This window comes from Balaenoptera physalus (genome assembly GCF_965194825.1).
Source record: "Balaenoptera physalus genome assembly, contig: HAP1_SCAFFOLD_1062, whole genome shotgun sequence".
Lineage (NCBI taxonomy): Eukaryota > Metazoa > Chordata > Mammalia > Artiodactyla > Balaenopteridae > Balaenoptera > Balaenoptera physalus.
In genome coordinates this window covers 231,381-254,518 of record NW_028125731.1, presented here as the reverse complement: position 1 = coordinate 254,518, position 23,138 = coordinate 231,381, and positions in this window count along the sequence as shown.

Below are 23,138 nucleotides of genomic sequence, written 5' to 3'. Positions count from 1 at the left end.
AGAAGTGTCCTTTTCTGTGTGACTTATTTCACTTAGAATCGTCTTACCTAAATCCACTCATCATGCTGCTACTAGCTTTATGACATTGATTTCATGGCTGAGTGATATTCCATTGTACATGAGGACCACAACTTTTTTATCCATTTTTCGCTTTCCTGGGATATTTAAGGTGGAATGAAGTGGAGGTCCTTGTCAACAGAGCAGCCCTAAACTTTGGGGTGCTTGTGTCTTGCTGATTTTCAATTTTCCCACTTTATCCCCCCATGCGTGGAAGTGCCCTATGCTCTCTAAGCTGTGTTTTTTAGATGTTTCAGGACACACCGTACACTTCTCCAGAGTGGCTGTTGGCAATTTACATCCCGCCCATCAGTGTAGCAAGGCTCCCATTTCTCCATGGCCTGTCCTGCATTTCTGGTTTTGACACTTTTTTCAGCATGGCCCTTTTGACCGATGGGAAGCGAGACTTCTTTGTAGCGCTGATTTGCCTTTCCAGGTTGCTTGGTTGGCCAAAAAGGGCGTATGCGTTTTTTCCTGAATATATTCAGGAAAAAACGCATACGCCCTTTTTGGCCAAGGGCATCATTGTCAACGTTTTGCCGCTTTTCATGTGCTTTAAAGGCGATTCGAATCTACCTCCTGAAATCTGTTTCTTGCAATTCTGCCTTGATTTCAAATCCTCTTCTTTGCCTTCCCTCAATATATTTGTGGACGAGAGTTATCATTTATAACTCTGCAGGTTTGTGAATTGCAGTGCCCTGAAGCTCCATTTTACAAGTCGCATTTTTGGGAGCTGGCCGCAAAAGCGCAGGATGGCTTCAGGCCCTGTTCTGGTTCCGGGGGGCAGGCTGAGCCTGTGGTTAATTCTTCTTCCTGATGGGAAAATAGAGTGACCTGTGCCTGTCCCAACACCAAGAGCTAGTCTCTCATTGGTTCCCCGTCTTCCCGTTCATCCTCAGGACAAATTGCAACCTGTACGGAACAGGTGGTTAAAGGTGCTGATGCTCCAAGTAGGGAGATTGCTAGTAAAGTGGCTGGAATGGCGAACCCGAGCACAAGGAGATGAGAAATGAGGTGCGTTTTAGAAACCTTTCCCCATCACACGGTGTACCATCTTCTGGGTTTCTCATGCATGTTTTCGATGTAGGAAGATGCCCTTGAACCTGGAGATTTGGGACCCATGCGATGGTAGCACGCAGTATTACTTTAAAGGGTCTGCGTTTGCTCACCCAACCTCACCAAACCTCTCAGCCCCAAGAGTGTCCACCCTTATGTCTCATCCAGCTGTGGGTCTAGATATGGTCAATCCAGGTTGCATCACAGCCCCTGAACGAATTGTGTAAGAATTTCTCTCTCTTTCACTGTCTTTGTTTCATGGGTTTTGAAAAGTAATTTATTTTTATAATGGGGTTTAGCTGCTTTTCACGGCTGTGTTTATGCCGCTTTACACCCACTTGACACACTAACAGAGAGATATCAATACATAGGTTTTAAGATTATTACTAGTCAGATATATTCTTGTGCGGTGAATCGGGCGTGTTGAGTCCAGTTCTCTGAGCAAGGAGTAGGTCTTGTCTATTACATATTGGGTTTATGGAACGGTATCTGAGCTAATTTGAAACTCTTGTTTTATGTATCACCCCACCTCACCTTTCCCGTTAAGCAGCCATAGTGTGTTTTCTGCATGTGTGACTCTGTTCTGTTTTGTAATTCAGTTCAAGTGTAACGGTTTTTACATTCCCTCTATAAGTGACACCTTATGAGAAGTGTCCTTTTCTGTGTGACTTATTTCACTTAGAATCGTCTTACCTAAATCCACTCATCATGCTGCTACTAGCCTTATGACATTGATTTCATGGCTGAGTGATATTCCATTGTACATGAGGACCACAACTTTTTTATCCATTTTTCGCTTTCCTGGGATATTTAAGGTGGAATGAAGTGGAGGTCCTTGTCAACAGAGCAGCCCTAAACTTTGGGGTGCTTGTGTCTTGCTGATTTTCAATTTTCCCACTTTATCCCCCCATGCGTGGAAGTGCCCTATGCTCTCTAAGCTGTGTTTTTTAGATGTTTCAGGACACACCGTACACTTCTCCAGAGTGGCTGTTGGCAATTTACATCCCGCCCATCAGTGTAGCAAGGCTCCCATTTCTCCATGGCCTGTCCTGCATTTCTGGTTTTGACACTTTTTTCAGCATGGCCCTTTTGACCGATGGGAAGCGAGACTTCTTTGTAGCGCTGATTTGCCTTTCCAGGTTGCTTGGTTGGCCAAAAAGGGCGTATGCGTTTTTTCCTGAATATATTCAGGAAAAAACGCATACGCCCTTTTTGGCCAAGGGCATCATTGTCAACGTTTTGCCGCTTTTCATGTGCTTTAAAGGCGATTCGAATCTACCTCCTGAAATCTGTTACCTGCAATTCTGCCTTGATTTCAAATCCTCTTCTTTGCCTTCCCTCAATATATTTGTGGACGAGAGTTATCATTTATAACTCTGCAGGTTTGTGAATTGCAGTGCCCTGAAGCTCCATTTTACAAGTCGCTTTTTTGGGAGCTGGCCGCAAAAGCGCAGGAAGGCTTCAGGCCCTGTTCTGGTTCCGGGGGGCAGGCTGAGCCTGTGGTTAATTCTTCATCCTGATGGGAAAATAGAGTGACCTGTGCCTGTCCCAACACCAAGAGCTAGTCTCTCATTGGTTCCCCGTCTTCCCGTTCATCCTCAGGACAAATTGCAACCTGTACGGAACAGGTGGTTAAAGGTGCTGATGCTCCAAGTAGGGAGATTGCTAGTAAAGTGGCTGGAATGGCGAACCCGAGCACAAGGAGATGAGAAATGAGGTGCGTTTTAGAAACCTTTCCCCATCACACGGTGTACCATCTTCTGGGTTTCTCATGCATGTTTTCGATGTAGGAAGATGCCCTTGAACCTGGAGATTTGGGACCCATGCGATGGTAGCACGCAGTATTACTTTAAAGGGTCTGCGTTTGCTCACCCAACCTCACCAAACCTCTCAGCCCCAAGAGTGTCCACCCTTATGTCTCATCCAGCTGTGGGTCTAGATATGGTCAATCCAGGTTGCATCACAGCCCCTGAACGAATTGTGTAAGAATTTCTCTCTCTTTCACTGTCTTTGTTTCATGGGTTTTGAAAAGTAATTTATTTTTATAATGGGGTTTAGCTGCTTTTCACGTCTGTGTTTATGCCGCTTTACACCCACTTGACACACTAACAGAGAGATATCAATACATAGGTTTTAAGATTATTACTAGTCAGATATATTCTTGTGCGGTGAATCGGGCGTGTTGAGTCCAGTTCTCTGAGCAAGGAGTAGGTCTTGTCTATTACATATTGGGTTTATGGAACGGTATCTGAGCTAATTTGAAACTCTTGTTTTATGTATCACCCCACCTCACCTTTCCCGTTAAGCAGCCATAGTGTGTTTTCTGCATGTGTGACTCTGTTCTGTTTTGTAATTCAGTTCAAGTGTAACGGTTTTTACATTCCCTCTATAAGTGACACCTTATGAGAAGTGTCCTTTTCTGTGTGACTTATTTCACTTAGAATCGTCTTACCTAAATCCACTCATCATGCTGCTACTAGCCTTATGACATTGATTTCATGGCTGAGTGATATTCCATTGTACATGAGGACCACAACTTTTTTATCCATTTTTCGCTTTCCTGGGATATTTAAGGTGGAATGAAGTGGAGGTCCTTGTCAACAGAGCAGCCCTAAACTTTGGGGTGCTTGTGTCTTGCTGATTTTCAATTTTCCCACTTTATCCCCCCATGCGTGGAAGTGCCCTATGCTCTCTAAGCTGTGTTTTTTAGATGTTTCAGGACACACCGTACACTTCTCCAGAGTGGCTGTTGGCGATTTACATCCCGCCCATCAGTGTAGCAAGGCTCCCATTTCTCCATGGCCTGTCCTGCATTTCTGGTTTTGACACTTTTTTCAGCATGGCCCTTTTGACCGATGGGAAGCGAGACTTCTTTGTAGCGCTGATTTGCCTTTCCAGGTTGCTTGGTTGGCCAAAAAGGGCGTATGCGTTTTTTCCTGAATATATTCAGGAAAAAACGCATACGCCCTTTTTGGCCAAGGGCATCATTGTCAACGTTTTGCCGCTTTTCATGTGCTTTAAAGGCGATTCGAATCTACCTCCTGAAATCTGTTACCTGCAATTCTGCCTTGATTTCAAATCCTCTTCTTTGCCTTCCCTCAATATATTTGTGGACGAGAGTTATCATTTATAACTCTGCAGGTTTGTGAATTGCAGTGCCCTGAAGCTCCATTTTACAAGTCGCTTTTTTGGGAGCTGGCCGCAAAAGCGCAGGAAGGCTTCAGGCCCTGTTCTGGTTCCGGGGGGCAGGCTGAGCCTGTGGTTAATTCTTCATCCTGATGGGAAAATAGAGTGACCTGTGCCTGTCCCAACACCAAGAGCTAGTCTCTCATTGGTTCCCCGTCTTCCCGTTCATCCTCAGGACAAATTGCAACCTGTACGGAACAGGAGGTTAAAGGTGCTGATGCTCCAAGTAGGGAGATTGCTAGTAAAGTGGCTGGAATGGCGAACCCGAGCACAAGGAGATGAGAAATGAGGTGCGTTTTAGAAACCTTTCCCCATCACACGGTGTACCATCTTCTGGGTTTCTCATGCATGTTTTCGATGTAGGAAGATGCCCTTGAACCTGGAGATTTGGGACCCATGCGATGGTAGCACGCAGTATTACTTTAAAGGGTCTGCGTTTGCTCACCCAACCTCACCAAACCTCTCAGCCCCAAGAGTGTCCACCCTTATGTCTCATCCAGCTGTGGGTCTAGATATGGTCAATCCAGGTTGCATCACAGCCCCTGAACGAATTGTGTAAGAATTTCTCTCTCTTTCCCTGTCTTTGTTTCATGGGTTTTTAAAAGTAATTTATTTTTATAATGGGGTTTAGCTGCTTTTCACGGCTGTGTTTATGCCGCTTTACACCCACTTGACACACTAACAGAGAGATATCAATACATAGGTTTTAAGATTATTACTAGTCAGATATATTCTTGTGCGGTGAATCGGGCGTGTTGAGTCCAGTTCTCTGAGCAAGGAGTAGGTCTTGTCTATTACATATTGGGTTTATGGAACGGTATCTGAGCTAATTTGAAACTCTTGTTTTATGTATCACCCCACCTCACCTTTCCCGTTAAGCAGCCATAGTGTGTTTTCTGCATGTGTGACTCTGTTCTGTTTTGTAATTCAGTTCAAGTGTAACGGTTTTTACATTCCCTCTATAAGTGACACCTTATGAGAAGTGTCCTTTTCTGTGTGACTTATTTCACTTAGAATCGTCTTACCTAAATCCACTCATCATGCTGCTACTAGCCTTATGACATTGATTTCATGGCTGAGTGATATTCCATTGTACATGAGGACCACAACTTTTTTATCCATTTTTCGCTTTCCTGGGATATTTAAGGTGGAATGAAGTGGATGTCCTTGTCAACAGAGCAGCCCTAAACTTTGGGGTGCTTGTGTCTTGCTGATTTTCAATTTTCCCACTTTATCCCCCCATGCGTGGAAGTGCCCTATGCTCTCTAAGCTGTGTTTTTTAGATGTTTCAGGACACACCGTACACTTCTCCAGAGTGGCTGTTGGCGATTTACATCCCACCCATCAGTGTAGCAAGGCTCCCATTTCTCCATGGCCTGTCCTGCATTTCTGGTTTTGACACTTTTTTCAGCATGGCCCTTTTGACCGATGGGAAGCGAGACTTCTTTGTAGCGCTGATTTGCCTTTCCAGGTTGCTTGGTTGGCCAAAAAGGGCGTATGCGTTTTTTTCTGAATATATTCAGGAAAAAACGCATACGCCCTTTTTGGCCAAGGGCATCATTGTCAACGTTTTGCCGCTTTTCATGTGCTTTAAAGGCGATTCGAATCTACCTCCTGAAATCTGTTTCCTGCAATTCTGCCTTGATTTCAAATCCTCTTCTTTGCCTTCCCTCAATATATTTGTGGACGAGAGTTATCATTTATAACTCTGCAGGTTTGTGAATTGCAGTGCCCTGAAGCTCCATTTTACAAGTCGCTTTTTTGGGAGCTGGCCGCAAAAGCGCAGGATGGCTTCAGGCCCTGTTCTGGTTCCGGGGGGCAGGCTGAGCCTGTGGTTAATTCTTCTTCCTGATGGGAAAATAGAGTGACCTGTGCCTGTCCCAACACCAAGAGCTAGTCTCTCATTGGTTTCCCGTCTTCCCGTTCATCCTCAGGACAAATTGCAACCTGTACGGAACAGGAGGTTAAAGGTGCTGATGCTCCAAGTAGGGAGATTGCTAGTAAAGTGGCTGGAATGGCGAACCCGAGCACAAGGAGATGAGAAATGAGGTGCGTTTTAGAAACCTTTCCCCATCACACGGTGTACCATCTTCTGGGTTTCTCATGCATGTTTTCGATGTAGGAAGATGCCCTTGAACCTGGAGATTTGGGACCCATGCGATGGGTAGCACGCAGTATTACTTTAAAGGGTCTGCGTTTGCTCACCCAACCTCACCAAACCTCTCAGCCCCAAGAGTGTCCACCCTTATGTCTCATCCAGCTGTGGGTCTAGATATGGTCAATCCAGGTTGCATCACAGCCCCTGAACGAATTGTGTAAGAATTTCTCTCTCTTTCCCTGTCTTTGTTTCATGGGTTTTTAAAAGTAATTTATTTTTATAATGGGGCTTAGCTGCTTTTCACGGCTGTGTTTATGCCGCTTTACACCCACTTGACACACTAACAGAGGGATATCAATACATAGGTTTTAAGATTATTACTAGTCAGATATATTCTTGTGCGGTGAATCGGGCGTGTTGAGTCCAGTTCTCTGAGCAAGGAGTAGGTCTTGTCTATTACATATTGGGTTTATGGAACGGTATCTAAGCTAATTTGAAGCTCTTGTTTTATGTATCACCCCACCTCACCTTTCCCGTTAAGCAGCCATAGTGTGTTTTCTGCATGTGTGACTCTGTTCTGTTTTGTAATTCAGTTCAAGTGTAACGGTTTTTACATTCCCTCTATAAGTGACACCTTATGAGAAGTGTCCTTTTCTGTGTGACTTATTTCACTTAGAATCGTCTTACCTAAATCCACTCATCATGCTGCTACTAGCCTTATGACATTGATTTCATGGCTGAGTGTTATTCCATTGTACATAAGGACCACAAATTTTTGATCCATTTTTCGGTTTCCTGGGATATTTAAGGTGGAATGAAGTGGAGGTCCTTGTCAACAGAGCAGCCCTAAACTTTGGGGTGCTTGTGTCTTGCTGATTTTCAATTTTCCCACTTTATCCCCCCATGCATGGAAGTGCCCTATGCTCTCTAAGCTGTGTTTTTTAGATGTTTCAGGACACACCGTACACTTCTCCAGAGTGGCTGTTGGCAATTTACATCCCGCCCATCAGTGTAGCAAGGCTCCCATTTCTCCATGGCCTGTCCTGCATTTCTGGTTTTGACACTTTTTTCAGCATGGCCCTTTTGACCGATGGGAAGCGAGACTTCTTTGTAGCGCTGATTTGCCTTTCCAGGTTGCTTGGTTGGCCAAAAAGGGCGTATGCGTTTTTTCCTGAATATATTCAGGAAAAAACGCATACGCCCTTTCTGGCCAAGGGCATCATTGTCAACGTTTTGTCGCTTTTCATGTGCTTTAAAGGCGATTCGAATCTACCTCCTGAAATCTGTTTCCTGCAATTCTGCCTTGATTTCAAATCCTCTTGTTTGCCTTCCCTCAATATATTTGTGGACGAGAGTTATCATTTATAACTCTGCAGGTTTGTGAATTGCAGTGCCCTGAAGCTCCATTTTACAAGTCGCTTTTTTGGGAGCTGGCCGCAAAAGCGCAGGATGTCTTCAGGCCCTGTTCTGGTTCCGGGGGGCAGGCTGAGCCTGTGGTTAATTCTTCATCCTGATGGGAAAATAGAGTGACCTGTGCCAGTCCCAACACCAAGAGCTAGTCTCTCATTGGTTCCCCGTCTTCCCGTTCATCCTCAGGACAAATTGCAACCTGTACGGAACAGGAGGTTAAAGGTGCTGATGCTCCAAGTAGGGAGATTGCTAGTAAAGTGGCTGGAATGGCGAACCCGAGCACAAGGAGATGAGAAATGAGGTGCGTTTTAGAAACCTTTCCCCATCACACGGTGTACCATCTTCTGGGTTTCTCATGCATGTTTTCGATGTAGGAAGATGCCCTTGAACCTGGAGATTTGGGACCCATGCGATGGGTAGCACGCAGTATTACTTTAAAGGGTCTGCGTTTGCTCACCCAACCTCACCAAACCTCTCAGCCCCAAGAGTGTCCACCCTTATGTCTCATCCAGCTGTGGGTCTAGATATGGTCAATCCAGGTTGCATCACAGCCCCTGAACGAATTGTGTAAGAATTTCTCTCTCTTTCCCTGTCTTTGTTTCATGGGTTTTTAAAAGTAATTTATTTTTATAATGGGGTTTAGCTGCTTTTCACGGCTGTGTTTATGCCGCTTTACACCCACTTGACACACTAACAGAGAGATATCAATACATAGGTTTTAAGATTATTACTAGTCAGATATATTCTTGTGCGGTGAATCGGGCGTGTTGAGTCCAGTTCTCTGAGCAAGGAGTAGGTCTTGTCTATTACATATTGGGTTTATGGAACGGTATCTGAGCTAATTTGAAACTCTTGTTTTATGTATCACCCCACCTCACCTTTCCCGTTAAGCAGCCATAGTGTGTTTTCTGCATGTGTGACTCTGTTCTGTTTTGTAATTCAGTTCAAGTGTAACGGTTTTTACATTCCCTCTATAAGTGACACCTTATGAGAAGTGTCCTTTTCTGTGTGACTTATTTCACTTAGAATCGTCTTACCTAAATCCACTCATCATGCTGCTACTAGCCTTATGACATTGATTTCATGGCTGAGTGATATTCCATTGTACATGAGGACGACAACTTTTTTATCCATTTTTCGCTTTCCTGGGATATTTAAGGTGGAATGAAGTGGAGGTCCTTGTCAACAGAGCAGCCCTAAACTTTGGGGTGCTTGTGTCTTGCTGATTTTCAATTTTCCCACTTTATCCCCCCATGCGTGGAAGTGCCCTATGCTCTCTAAGCTGTTTTTTTTAGATGTTTCAGGACACACCGTACACTTCTCCAGAGTGGCTGTTGGCAATTTACATCCCGCCCATCAGTGTAGCAAGGCTCCCATTTCTCCATGGCCTGTCCTGCATTTCTGGTTTTGACACTTTTTTCAGCATGGCCCTTTTGACCGATGGGAAGCGAGACTTCTTTGTAGCGCTGATTTGCCTTTCCAGGTTGCTTGGTTGGCCAAAAAGGGCGTATGCGTTTTTTCCTGAATATATTCAGGAAAAAACGCATACGCCCTTTCTGGCCAAGGGCATCATTGTCAACGTTTTGCCGCTTTTCATGTGCTTTAAAGGCGATTCGAATCTACCTCCTGAAATCTGTTTCCTGCAATTCTGCCTTGATTTCAAATCCTCTTCTTTGCCTTCCCTCAATATATTTGTGGACGAGAGTTATCATTTATAACTCTGCAGGTTTGTGAATTGCAGTGCCCTGAAGCTCCATTTTACAAGTCGCTTTTTTGGGAGCTGGCCGCAAAAGCGCAGGAAGGCTTCAGGCCCTGTTCTGGTTCCGGGGGGCAGGCTGAGCCTGTGGTTAATTCTTCATCCTGATGGGAAAATAGAGTGACCTGTGCCAGTCCCAACACCAAGAGCTAGTCTCTCATTGGTTCCCCGTCTTCCCGTTCATCCTCAGGACAAATTGCAACCTGTACGGAACAGGTGGTTAAAGGTGCTGATGCTCCAAGTAGGGAGATTGCTAGTAAAGTGGCTGGAATGGCGAACCCGAGCACAAGGAGATGAGAAATGAGGTGCGTTTTAGAAACCTTTCCCCATCACACGGTGTACCATCTTCTGGGTTTCTCATGCATGTTTTCGATGTAGGAAGATGCCCTTGAACCTGGAGATTTGGGACCCATGCGATGGTAGCACGCAGTATTACTTTAAAGGGTCTGCGTTTGCTCACCCAACCTCACCAAACCTCTCAGCCCCAAGAGTGTCCACCCTTATGTCTCATCCAGCTGTGGGTCTAGATATGGTCAATCCAGGTTGCATCACAGCCCCTGAACGAATTGTGTAAGAATTTCTCTCTCTTTCACTGTCTTTGTTTCATGGGTTTTGAAAAGTAATTTATTTTTATAATGGGGTTTAGCTGCTTTTCACGGCTGTGTTTATGCCGCTTTACACCCACTTGACACACTAACAGAGAGATATCAATACATAGGTTTTAAGATTATTACTAGTCAGATATATTCTTGTGCGGTGAATCGGGCGTGTTGAGTCCAGTTCTCTGAGCAAGGAGTAGGTCTTGTCTATTACATATTGGGTTTATGGAACGGTATCTGAGCTAATTTGAAACTCTTGTTTTATGTATCACCCCACCTCACCTTTCCCGTTAAGCAGCCATAGTGTGTTTTCTGCATGTGTGACTCTGTTCTGTTTTGTAATTCAGTTCAAGTGTAACGGTTTTTACATTCCCTCTATAAGTGACACCTTATGAGAAGTGTCCTTTTCTGTGTGACTTATTTCACTTAGAATCGTCTTACCTAAATCCACTCATCATGCTGCTACTAGCCTTATGACATTGATTTCATGGCTGAGTGATATTCCATTGTACATGAGGACCACAACTTTTTTATCCATTTTTCGCTTTCCTGGGATATTTAAGGTGGAATGAAGTGGAGGTCCTTGTCAACAGAGCAGCCCTAAACTTTGGGGTGCTTGTGTCTTGCTGATTTTCAATTTTCCCACTTTATCCCCCCATGCATGGAAGTGCCCTATGCTCTCTAAGCTGTGTTTTTTAGATGTTTCAGGACACACCGTACACTTCTCCAGAGTGGCTGTTGGCAATTTACATCCCGCCCATCAGTGTAGCAAGGCTCCCATTTCTCCATGGCCTGTCCTGCATTTCTGGTTTTGACACATTTTTCAGCATGGCCCTTTTGACCGATGGGAAGCGAGACTTCTTTGTATCGCTGATTTGCCTTTCCAGGTTGCTTGGTTGGCCAAAAAGGGCGTATGCGTTTTTTCCTGAATATATTCAGGAAAAAACGCATACGCCCTTTCTGGCCAACGGCATCATTTTCAACGTTTTGCCGCTTTTCATGTGCTTTAAAGGCGATTCGAATCTACCTCCTGAAATCTGTTTCCTGCAATTCTGCCTTGATTTCAAATCCTCTTCTTTGCCTTCCCTCAATATATTTGTGGACGAGAGTTATCATTTATAACTCTGCAGGTTTGTGAACTGCAGTGCCCTGAAGCTCCATTTTACAAGTCGCTTTTTTGGGAGCTGGCCGCAAAAGCGCAGGATGGCTTCAGGCCCTGTTCTGGTTCCGGGGGGCAGGCTGAGCCTGTGGTTAATTCTTCCTGATGGGAAAATAGAGTGACCTGTGCCTGTCCCAACACCAAGAGCTAGACTCTCATTGGTTCCCCGTCTTCCCGTTCATCCTCAGGACAAATTGCAACCTGTACGGAACAGGAGGTTAAAGGTGCTGATGCTCCAAGTAGGGAGATTGCTAGTAAAGTGGCTGGAATGGCGAACCCGAGCACAAGGAGATGAGAAATGAGGTGCGTTTTAGAAACCTTTCCCCATCACACGGTGTACCATCTTCTGGGTTTCTCATGCATGTTTTCGATGTAGGAAGATGCCCTTGAACCTGGAGATTTGGGACCCATGCGATGGGTAGCACGCAGTATTACTTTAAAGTGTCTGCATTTGCTCACCCAACCTCACCAAACCTCTCAGCCCCAAGAGTGTCCACCCTTATGTCTCATCCAGCTGTGGGTCTAGATATGGTCAATCCAGGTTGCATCACAGCCCCTGAACGAATTGTGTAAGAATTTCTCTCTCTTTCCCTGTCTTTGTTTCATGGGTTTTTAAAAGTAATTTATTTTTATAATGGGGTTTAGCTGCTTTTCACGGCTGTGTTTATGCCGCTTTACACCCACTTGACACACTAACAGAGAGATATCAATACATAGGTTTTAAGATTATTACTAGTCAGATATATTCTTGTGCGGTGAATCGGGCGTGTTGAGTCCAGTTCTCTGAGCAAGGAGTAGGTCTTGTCTATTACATATTGGGTTTATGGAACGGTATCTGAGCTAATTTGAAGCTCTTGTTTTATGTATCACCCCACCTCACCTTTCCCGTTAAGCAGCCATAGTGTGTTTTCTGCATGTGTGACTCTGTTCTGTTTTGTAATTCAGTTCAAGTGTAACGGTTTTTACATTCCCTCTATAAGTGACACCTTATGAGAAGTGTCCTTTTCTGTGTGACTTATTTCACTTAGAATCGTCTTACCTAAATCCACTCATCATGCTGCTACTAGCCTTATGACATTGATTTCATGGCTGAGTGGTATTTCATTGTACATAAGGACCACAACTTTTTGATCCATTTTTCGCTTTCCTGGGATATTTAAGGTGGAATGAAGTGGAGGTCCTTGTCAACAGAGCAGCCCTAAACTTTGGGGTGCTTGTCTCTTGCTGATTTTCAATTTTCCCACTTTATCTCCCCATGCGTGGAAATGCCCTGTGCTCTCTAAGCTGTGTTTCTTAGATGTTTCAGGACACACCGTACACTTCTCCAGAGTGGCTGTTGGCAATTTACATCTCGCCCATCAGTGTAGCAAGGCTCCCATTTCTCCATGGCCTGTCCTGCATTTCTGGTTTTGACACTTTTTTCAGCATGGCCCTTTTGACCGATGGGAAGCGAGACTTCTTTGTATCGCTGATTTGCCTTTCCAGGTTGCTTGGTTGGCCAAAAAGGGCGTATGCGTTTTTTCCTGAATATATTCAGGAAAAAACGCATACGCCCTTTTTGGCCAAGGGCATCATTGTCAACGTTTTGCCGCTTTTCATGTGCTTTAAAGGCGATTCGAATCTACCTCCTGAAATCTGTTTCCTGCAATTCTGCCTTGATTTCAAATCCTCTTCTTTGCCTTCCCTCAATATATTTGTGGACGAGAGTTATCATTTATAACTCTGCAGGTTTGTGAATTGCAGTGCCCTGAAGCTCCATTTTACAAGTCGCATTTTTGGGAGCTGGCCACAAAAGCGCAGGATGGCTTCAGGCCCTGTTAAGGTTCCGGGGGGCAGGCTGAGCCTGTGGTTAATTCTTCCTGATGGGAAAATAGAGTGACCTGTGCCTGTCCCAACACCAAGAGCTAGTCTCTCATTGGTTCCCCGTCTTCCCGTTCATCCTCAGGACAAATTGCAACCTGTACGGAACAGGAGGTTAAAGGTGCTGATGCTCCAAGTAGGGAGATTGCTAGTAAAGTGGCTGGAATGGCGAACCCGAGCACAAGGAGATGAGAAATGAGGTGCGTTTTAGAAACCTTTCCCCATCACACGGTGTACCATCTTCTGGGTTTCTCATGCATGTTTTCGATGTAGGAAGATGCCCTTGAACCTGGAGATTTGGGACCCATGCGATGGGTAGCACGCAGTATTACTTTAAAGGGTCTGCATTTGCTCACCCAACCTCACCAAACCTCTCAGCCCCAAGAGTGTCCACCCTTATGTCTCATCCAGCTGTCGGTCTAGATATGGTCAATCCAGGTTGCATCACAGCCCCTGAACGAATTGTGTAAGAATTTCTCTCTCTTTCCCTGTCTTTGTTTCATGAGTTTTTAAAAGTAATTTATTTTTATAATGGGGTTTAACTGCTTTTCACGGCTGTGTTTATGCCGCTTTACACCCACTTGACACACTAACAGAGAGATATCAATACATAGGTTTTAAGATTATTACTAGTCAGATATATTCTTGTGCGGTGAATCGGGCGTGTTGAGTCCAGTTCTCTGAGCAAGGAGTAGGTCTTGTCTATTACATATTGGGTTTATGGAACGGTATCTGAGCTAATTTGAAGCTCTTGTTTTATGTATCACCCCACCTCACCTTTCCCGTTAAGCAGCCATAGTGTGTTTTCTGCATGTGTGACTCTGTTCTGTTTTGTAATTCAGTTCAAGTGTAACGGTTTTTACATTCCCTCTATAAGTGACACCTTATGAGAAGTGTCCTTTTCTGTGTGACTTATTTCACTTAGAATCGTCTTACCTAAATCCACTCATCATGCTGCTACTAGCCTTATGACATTGATTTCATGGCTGAGTGGTATTCCATTGTACATAAGGACCACAACTTTTTGATCCATTTTTCGCTTTCCTGGGATATTTAAGGTGGAATGAAGTGGAGGTCCTTGTCAACAGAGCAGACCTAAACTTTGGGGTGCTTGTGTCTTGCTGATTTTCAATTTTCCCACTTTATCTCCCCATGCGTGGAAGTGCCCTGTGCTCTCTAAGCTGTGTTTTTTAGATGTTTCAGGACACACCGTACACTTCTCCAGAGTGGCTGTTGGCAATTTACATCTCGCCCATCCGTGTAGCAAGGCTCCCATTTCTCCATGGCCTGTCCTGCATTTCTGGTTTTGACACTTTTTTCAGCATGGCCCTTTTGACCGTTGGGAAGCGAGACTTCTTTGTATCGCTGATTTGCCTTTCCAGGTTGCTTGGTTGGCCAAAAAGGGCGTATGCGTTTTTTCCTGAATATATTCAGGAAAAAACGCATACGCCCTTTTTGGCCAAGGGCATCATTGTCAACGTTTTGCCGCTTTTCATGTGCTTTAAAGGCGATTCGAATCTACCTCCTGAAATCTGTTTCCTGCAATTCTGCCTTGATTTCAAATCCTCTTCTTTGCCTTCCCTCAATATATTTGTGGACGAGAGTTATCATTTATAACTCTGCAGGTTTGTGAATTGCAGTGCCCTGAAGCTCCATTTTACAAGTCGCTTTTTTGGGAGCTGGCCGCAAAAGCGCAGGAAGGCTTCAGGCCCTGTTCTGGTTCCGGGGGGCAGGCTGAGCCTGTGGTTAATTCTTCATCCTGATGGGAAAATAGAGTGACCTGTGCCTGTCCCAACACCAAGAGCTAGTCTCTCATTGGTTCCCCGTCTTCCCGTTCATCCTCAGGACAAATTGCAACCTGTACGGAACAGGAGGTTAAAGGTGCTGATGCTCCAAGTAGGGAGATTGCTAGTAAAGTGGCTGGAATGGCGAACCCGAGCACAAGGAGATGAGAAATGAGGTGCGTTTTAGAAACCTTTCCCCATCACACGGTGTACCATCTTCTGGGTTTCTCATGCATGTTTTCGATGTAGGAAGATGCCCTTGAACCTGGAGATTTGGGACCCATGCGATGGTAGCACGCAGTATTACTTTAAAGGGTCTGCGTTTGCTCACCCAACCTCACCAAACCTCTCAGCCCCAAGAGTGTCCACCCTTATGTCTCATCCAGCTGTGGGTCTAGATATGGTCAATCCAGGTTGCATCACAGCCCCTGAACGAATTGTGTAAGAATTTCTCTCTCTTTCCCTGTCTTTGTTTCATGGGTTTTTAAAAGTAATTTATTTTTATAATGGGGTTTAGCTGCTTTTCACGGCTGTGTTTATGCCGCTTTACACCCACTTGACACACTAACAGAGAGATATCAATACATAGGTTTTAAGATTATTACTAGTCAGATATATTCTTGTGCGGTGAATCGGGCGTGTTGAGTCCAGTTCTCTGAGCAAGGAGTAGGTCTTGTCTATTACATATTGGGTTTATGGAACGGTATCTGAGCTAATTTGAAACTCTTGTTTTATGTATCACCCCACCTCACCTTTCCCGTTAAGCAGCCATAGTGTGTTTTCTGCATGTGTGACTCTGTTCTGTTTTGTAATTCAGTTCAAGTGTAACGGTTTTTACATTCCCTCTATAAGTGACACCTTATGAGAAGTGTCCTTTTCTGTGTGACTTATTTCACTTAGAATCGTCTTACCTAAATCCACTCATCATGCTGCTACTAGCCTTATGACATTGATTTCATGGCTGAGTGATATTCCATTGTACATGAGGACCACAACTTTTTTATCCATTTTTCGCTTTCCTGGGATATTTAAGGTGGAATGAAGTGGATGTCCTTGTCAACAGAGCAGCCCTAAACTTTGGGGTGCTTGTGTCTTGCTGATTTTCAATTTTCCCACTTTATCCCCCCATGCGTGGAAGTGCCCTATGCTCTCTAAGCTGTGTTTTTTAGATGTTTCAGGACACACCGTACACTTCTCCAGAGTGGCTGTTGGCGATTTACATCCCACCCATCAGTGTAGCAAGGCTCCCATTTCTCCATGGCCTGTCCTGCATTTCTGGTTTTGACACTTTTTTCAGCATGGCCCTTTTGACCGATGGGAAGCGAGACTTCTTTGTAGCGCTGATTTGCCTTTCCAGGTTGCTTGGTTGGCCAAAAAGGGCGTATGCGTTTTTTTCTGAATATATTCAGGAAAAAACGCATACGCCCTTTTTGGCCAAGGGCATCATTGTCAACGTTTTGCCGCTTTTCATGTGCTTTAAAGGCGATTCGAATCTACCTCCTGAAATCTGTTTCCTGCAATTCTGCCTTGATTTCAAATCCTCTTCTTTGCCTTCCCTCAATATATTTGTGGACGAGAGTTATCATTTATAACTCTGCAGGTTTGTGAATTGCAGTGCCCTGAAGCTCCATTTTACAAGTCGCTTTTTTGGGAGCTGGCCGCAAAAGCGCAGGATGGCTTCAGGCCCTGTTCTGGTTCCGGGGGGCAGGCTGAGCCTGTGGTTAATTCTTCTTCCTGATGGGAAAATAGAGTGACCTGTGCCTGTCCCAACACCAAGAGCTAGTCTCTCATTGGTTTCCCGTCTTCCCGTTCATCCTCAGGACAAATTGCAACCTGTACGGAACAGGAGGTTAAAGGTGCTGATGCTCCAAGTAGGGAGATTGCTAGTAAATTGGCTGGAATGGCGAACCCGAGCACAAGGAGATGAGAAATGAGGTGCGTTTTAGAAACCTTTCCCCATCACACGGTGTACCATCTTCTGGGTTTCTCATGCATGTTTTCGATGTAGGAAGATGCCCTTGAACCTGGAGATTTGGGACCCATGCGATGGGTAGCACGCAGTATTACTTTAAAGGGTCTGCGTTTGCTCACCCAACCTCACCAAACCTCTCAGCCCCAAGAGTGTCCACCCTTATGTCTCATCCAGCTGTGGGTCTAGATATGGTCAATCCAGGTTGCATCACAGCCCCTGAACGAATTGTGTAAGAATTTCTCTCTCTTTCCCTGTCTTTGTTTCATGGGTTTTTAAAAGTAATTTATTTTTATAATGGGGCTTAGCTGCTTTTCACGGCTGTGTTTATGCCGCTTTACACCCACTTGACACACTAACAGAGGGATATCAATACATAGGTTTTAAGATTATTACTAGTCAGATATATTCTTGTGCGGTGAATCGGGCGTGTTGAGTCCAGTTCTCTGAGCAAGGAGTAGGTCTTGTCTATTACATATTGGGTTTATGGAACGGTATCTAAGCTAATTTGAAGCTCTTGTTTTATGTATCACCCCACCTCACCTTTCCCGTTAAGCAGCCATAGTGTGTTTTCTGCATGTGTGACTCTGTTCTGTTTTGTAATTCAGTTCAAGTGTAACGGTTTTTACATTCCCTCTATAAGTGACACCTTATGAGAAGTGTCCTTTTCTGTGTGACTTATTTCACTTAGAATCGTCTTACCTAAATCCACTCATCATGCTGCTACTAGCCTTATGACATTGATTTCATGGCTGAGTGTTATTCCATTGTACATAAGGACCACAAATTTTTGATCCATTTTTCGGTTTCCTGGGATATTTAAGGTGGAATGAAGTGGAGGTCCTTGTCAACAGAGCAGCCCTAAACTTTGGGGTGCTTGTGTCTTGCTGATTTTCAATTTTCCCACTTTATCCCCCCATGCATGGAAGTGCCCTATGCTCTCTAAGCTGTGTTTTTTAGATGTTTCAGGACACACCGTACACTTCTCCAGAGTGGCTGTTGGCAATTTACATCCCGCCCATCAGTGTAGCAAGGCTCCCATTTCTCCATGGCCTGTCCTGCATTTCTGGTTTTGACACTTTTTTCAGCATGGCCCTTTTGACCGATGGGAAGCGAGACTTCTTTGTAGCGCTGATTTGCCTTTCCAGGTTGCTTGGTTGGCCAAAAAGGGCGTATGCGTTTTTTCCTGAATATATTCAGGAAAAAACGCATACGCCCTTTCTGGCCAAGGGCATCATTGTCAACGTTTTGTCGCTTTTCATGTGCTTTAAAGGCGATTCGAATCTACCTCCTGAAATCTGTTTCCTGCAATTCTGCCTTGATTTCAAATCCTCTTGTTTGCCTTCCCTCAATATATTTGTGGACGAGAGTTATCATTTATAACTCTGCAGGTTTGTGAATTGCAGTGCCCTGAAGCTCCATTTTACAAGTCGCTTTTTTGGGAGCTGGCCGCAAAAGCGCAGGATGTCTTCAGGCCCTGTTCTGGTTCCGGGGGGCAGGCTGAGCCTGTGGTTAATTCTTCATCCTGATGGGAAAATAGAGTGACCTGTGCCAGTCCCAACACCAAGAGCTAGTCTCTCATTGGTTCCCCGTCTTCCCGTTCATCCTCAGGACAAATTGCAACCTGTACGGAACAGGAGGTTAAAGGTGCTGATGCTCCAAGTAGGGAGATTGCTAGTAAAGTGGCTGGAATGGCGAACCCGAGCACAAGGAGATGAGAAATGAGGTGCGTTTTAGAAACCTTTCCCCATCACACGGTGTACCATCTTCTGGGTTTCTCATGCATGTTTTCGATGTAGGAAGATGCCCTTGAACCTGGAGATTTGGGACCCATGCGATGGGTAGCACGCAGTATTACTTTAAAGGGTCTGCGTTTGCTCACCCAACCTCACCAAACCTCTCAGCCCCAAGAGTGTCCACCCTTATGTCTCATCCAGCTGTGGGTCTAGATATGGTCAATCCAGGTTGCATCACAGCCCCTGAACGAATTGTGTAAGAATTTCTCTCTCTTTCCCTGTCTTTGTTTCATGGGTTTTTAAAAGTAATTTATTTTTATAATGGGGTTTAGCTGCTTTTCACGGCTGTGTTTATGCCGCTTTACACCCACTTGACACACTAACAGAGAGATATCAATACATAGGTTTTAAGATTATTACTAGTCAGATATATTCTTGTGCGGTGAATCGGGCGTGTTGAGTCCAGTTCTCTGAGCAAGGAGTAGGTCTTGTCTATTACATATTGGGTTTATGGAACGGTATCTGAGCTAATTTGAAACTCTTGTTTTATGTATCACCCCACCTCACCTTTCCCGTTAAGCAGCCATAGTGTGTTTTCTGCATGTGTGACTCTGTTCTGTTTTGTAATTCAGTTCAAGTGTAACGGTTTTTACATTCCCTCTATAAGTGACACCTTATGAGAAGTGTCCTTTTCTGTGTGACTTATTTCACTTAGAATCGTCTTACCTAAATCCACTCATCATGCTGCTACTAGCCTTATGACATTGATTTCATGGCTGAGTGATATTCCATTGTACATGAGGACCACAACTTTTTTATCCATTTTTCGCTTTCCTGGGATATTTAAGGTGGAATGAAGTGGAGGTCCTTGTCAACAGAGCAGCCCTAAACTTTGGGGTGCTTGTGTCTTGCTGATTTTCAATTTTCCCACTTTATCCCCCCATGCGTGGAAGTGCCCTATGCTCTCTAAGCTGTTTTTTTTAGATGTTTCAGGACACACCGTACACTTCTCCAGAGTGGCTGTTGGCAATTTACATCCCGCCCATCAGTGTAGCAAGGCTCCCATTTCTCCATGGCCTGTCCTGCATTTCTGGTTTTGACACTTTTTTCAGCATGGCCCTTTTGACCGATGGGAAGCGAGACTTCTTTGTAGCGCTGATTTGCCTTTCCAGGTTGCTTGGTTGGCCAAAAAGGGCGTATGCGTTTTTTCCTGAATATATTCAGGAAAAAACGCATACGCCCTTTCTGGCCAAGGGCATCATTGTCAACGTTTTGCCGCTTTTCATGTGCTTTAAAGGCGATTCGAATCTACCTCCTGAAATCTGTTTCCTGCAATTCTGCCTTGATTTCAAATCCTCTTCTTTGCCTTCCCTCAATATATTTGTGGACGAGAGTTATCATTTATAACTCTGCAGGTTTGTGAATTGCAGTGCCCTGAAGCTCCATTTTACAAGTCGCTTTTTTGGGAGCTGGCCGCAAAAGCGCAGGAAGGCTTCAGGCCCTGTTCTGGTTCCGGGGGGCAGGCTGAGCCTGTGGTTAATTCTTCATCCTGATGGGAAAATAGAGTGACCTGTGCCAGTCCCAACACCAAGAGCTAGTCTCTCATTGGTTCCCCGTCTTCCCGTTCATCCTCAGGACAAATTGCAACCTGTACGGAACAGGTGGTTAAAGGTGCTGATGCTCCAAGTAGGGAGATTGCTAGTAAAGTGGCTGGAATGGCGAACCCGAGCACAAGGAGATGAGAAATGAGGTGCGTTTTAGAAACCTTTCCCCATCACACGGTGTACCATCTTCTGGGTTTCTCATGCATGTTTTCGATGTAGGAAGATGCCCTTGAACCTGGAGATTTGGGACCCATGCGATGGTAGCACGCAGTATTACTTTAAAGGGTCTGCGTTTGCTCACCCAACCTCACCAAACCTCTCAGCCCCAAGAGTGTCCACCCTTATGTCTCATCCAGCTGTGGGTCTAGATATGGTCAATCCAGGTTGCATCACAGCCCCTGAACGAATTGTGTAAGAATTTCTCTCTCTTTCACTGTCTTTGTTTCATGGGTTTTGAAAAGTAATTTATTTTTATAATGGGGTTTAGCTGCTTTTCACGGCTGTGTTTATGCCGCTTTACACCCACTTGACACACTAACAGAGAGATATCAATACATAGGTTTTAAGATTATTACTAGTCAGATATATTCTTGTGCGGTGAATCGGGCGTGTTGAGTCCAGTTCTCTGAGCAAGGAGTAGGTCTTGTCTATTACATATTGGGTTTATGGAACGGTATCTGAGCTAATTTGAAACTCTTGTTTTATGTATCACCCCACCTCACCTTTCCCGTTAAGCAGCCATAGTGTGTTTTCTGCATGTGTGACTCTGTTCTGTTTTGTAATTCAGTTCAAGTGTAACGGTTTTTACATTCCCTCTATAAGTGACACCTTATGAGAAGTGTCCTTTTCTGTGTGACTTATTTCACTTAGAATCGTCTTACCTAAATCCACTCATCATGCTGCTACTAGCCTTATGACATTGATTTCATGGCTGAGTGATATTCCATTGTACATGAGGACCACAACTTTTTTATCCATTTTTCGCTTTCCTGGGATATTTAAGGTGGAATGAAGTGGAGGTCCTTGTCAACAGAGCAGCCCTAAACTTTGGGGTGCTTGTGTCTTGCTGATTTTCAATTTTCCCACTTTATCCCCCCATGCATGGAAGTGCCCTATGCTCTCTAAGCTGTGTTTTTTAGATGTTTCAGGACACACCGTACACTTCTCCAGAGTGGCTGTTGGCAATTTACATCCCGCCCATCAGTGTAGCAAGGCTCCCATTTCTCCATGGCCTGTCCTGCATTTCTGGTTTTGACACATTTTTCAGCATGGCCCTTTTGACCGATGGGAAGCGAGACTTCTTTGTATCGCTGATTTGCCTTTCCAGGTTGCTTGGTTGGCCAAAAAGGGCGTATGCGTTTTTTCCTGAATATATTCAGGAAAAAACGCATACGCCCTTTCTGGCCAACGGCATCATTTTCAACGTTTTGCCGCTTTTCATGTGCTTTAAAGGCGATTCGAATCTACCTCCTGAAATCTGTTTCCTGCAATTCTGCCTTGATTTCAAATCCTCTTCTTTGCCTTCCCTCAATATATTTGTGGACGAGAGTTATCATTTATAACTCTGCAGGTTTGTGAACTGCAGTGCCCTGAAGCTCCATTTTACAAGTCGCTTTTTTGGGAGCTGGCCGCAAAAGCGCAGGATGGCTTCAGGCCCTGTTCTGGTTCCGGGGGGCAGGCTGAGCCTGTGGTTAATTCTTCCTGATGGGAAAATAGAGTGACCTGTGCCTGTCCCAACACCAAGAGCTAGACTCTCATTGGTTCCCCGTCTTCCCGTTCATCCTCAGGACAAATTGCAACCTGTACGGAACAGGAGGTTAAAGGTGCTGATGCTCCAAGTAGGGAGATTGCTAGTAAAGTGGCTGGAATGGCGAACCCGAGCACAAGGAGATGAGAAATGAGGTGCGTTTTAGAAACCTTTCCCCATCACACGGTGTACCATCTTCTGGGTTTCTCATGCATGTTTTCGATGTAGGAAGATGCCCTTGAACCTGGAGATTTGGGACCCATGCGATGGGTAGCACGCAGTATTACTTTAAAGGGTCTGCATTTGCTCACCCAACCTCACCAAACCTCTCAGCCCCAAGAGTGTCCACCCTTATGTCTCATCCAGCTGTGGGTCTAGATATGGTCAATCCAGGTTGCCTCACAGCCCCTGAACGAATTGTGTAAGAATTTCTCTCTCTTTCCCTGTCTTTGTTTCATGGGTTTTTAAAAGTAATTTATTTTTATAATGGGGTTTAGCTGCTTTTCACGGCTGTGTTTATGCCGCTTTACACCCACTTGACACACTAACAGAGAGATATCAATACATAGGTTTTAAGATTATTACTAGTCAGATATATTCTTGTGCGGTGAATCGGGCGTGTTGAGTCCAGTTCTCTGAGCAAGGAGTAGGTCTTGTCTATTACATATTGGGTTTATGGAACGGTATCTGAGCTAATTTGAAGCTCTTGTTTTATGTATCACCCCACCTCACCTTTCCCGTTAAGCAGCCATAGTGTGTTTTCTGCATGTGTGACTCTGTTCTGTTTTGTAATTCAGTTCAAGTGTAACGGTTTTTACATTCCCTCTATAAGTGACACCTTATGAGAAGTGTCCTTTTCTGTGTGACTTATTTCACTTAGAATCGTCTTACCTAAATCCACTCATCATGCTGCTACTAGCCTTATGACATTGATTTCATGGCTGAGTGGTATTTCATTGTACATAAGGACCACAACTTTTTGATCCATTTTTCGCTTTCCTGGGATATTTAAGGTGGAATGAAGTGGAGGTCCTTGTCAACAGAGCAGCCCTAAACTTTGGGGTGCTTGTCTCTTGCTGATTTTCAATTTTCCCACTTTATCTCCCCATGCGTGGAA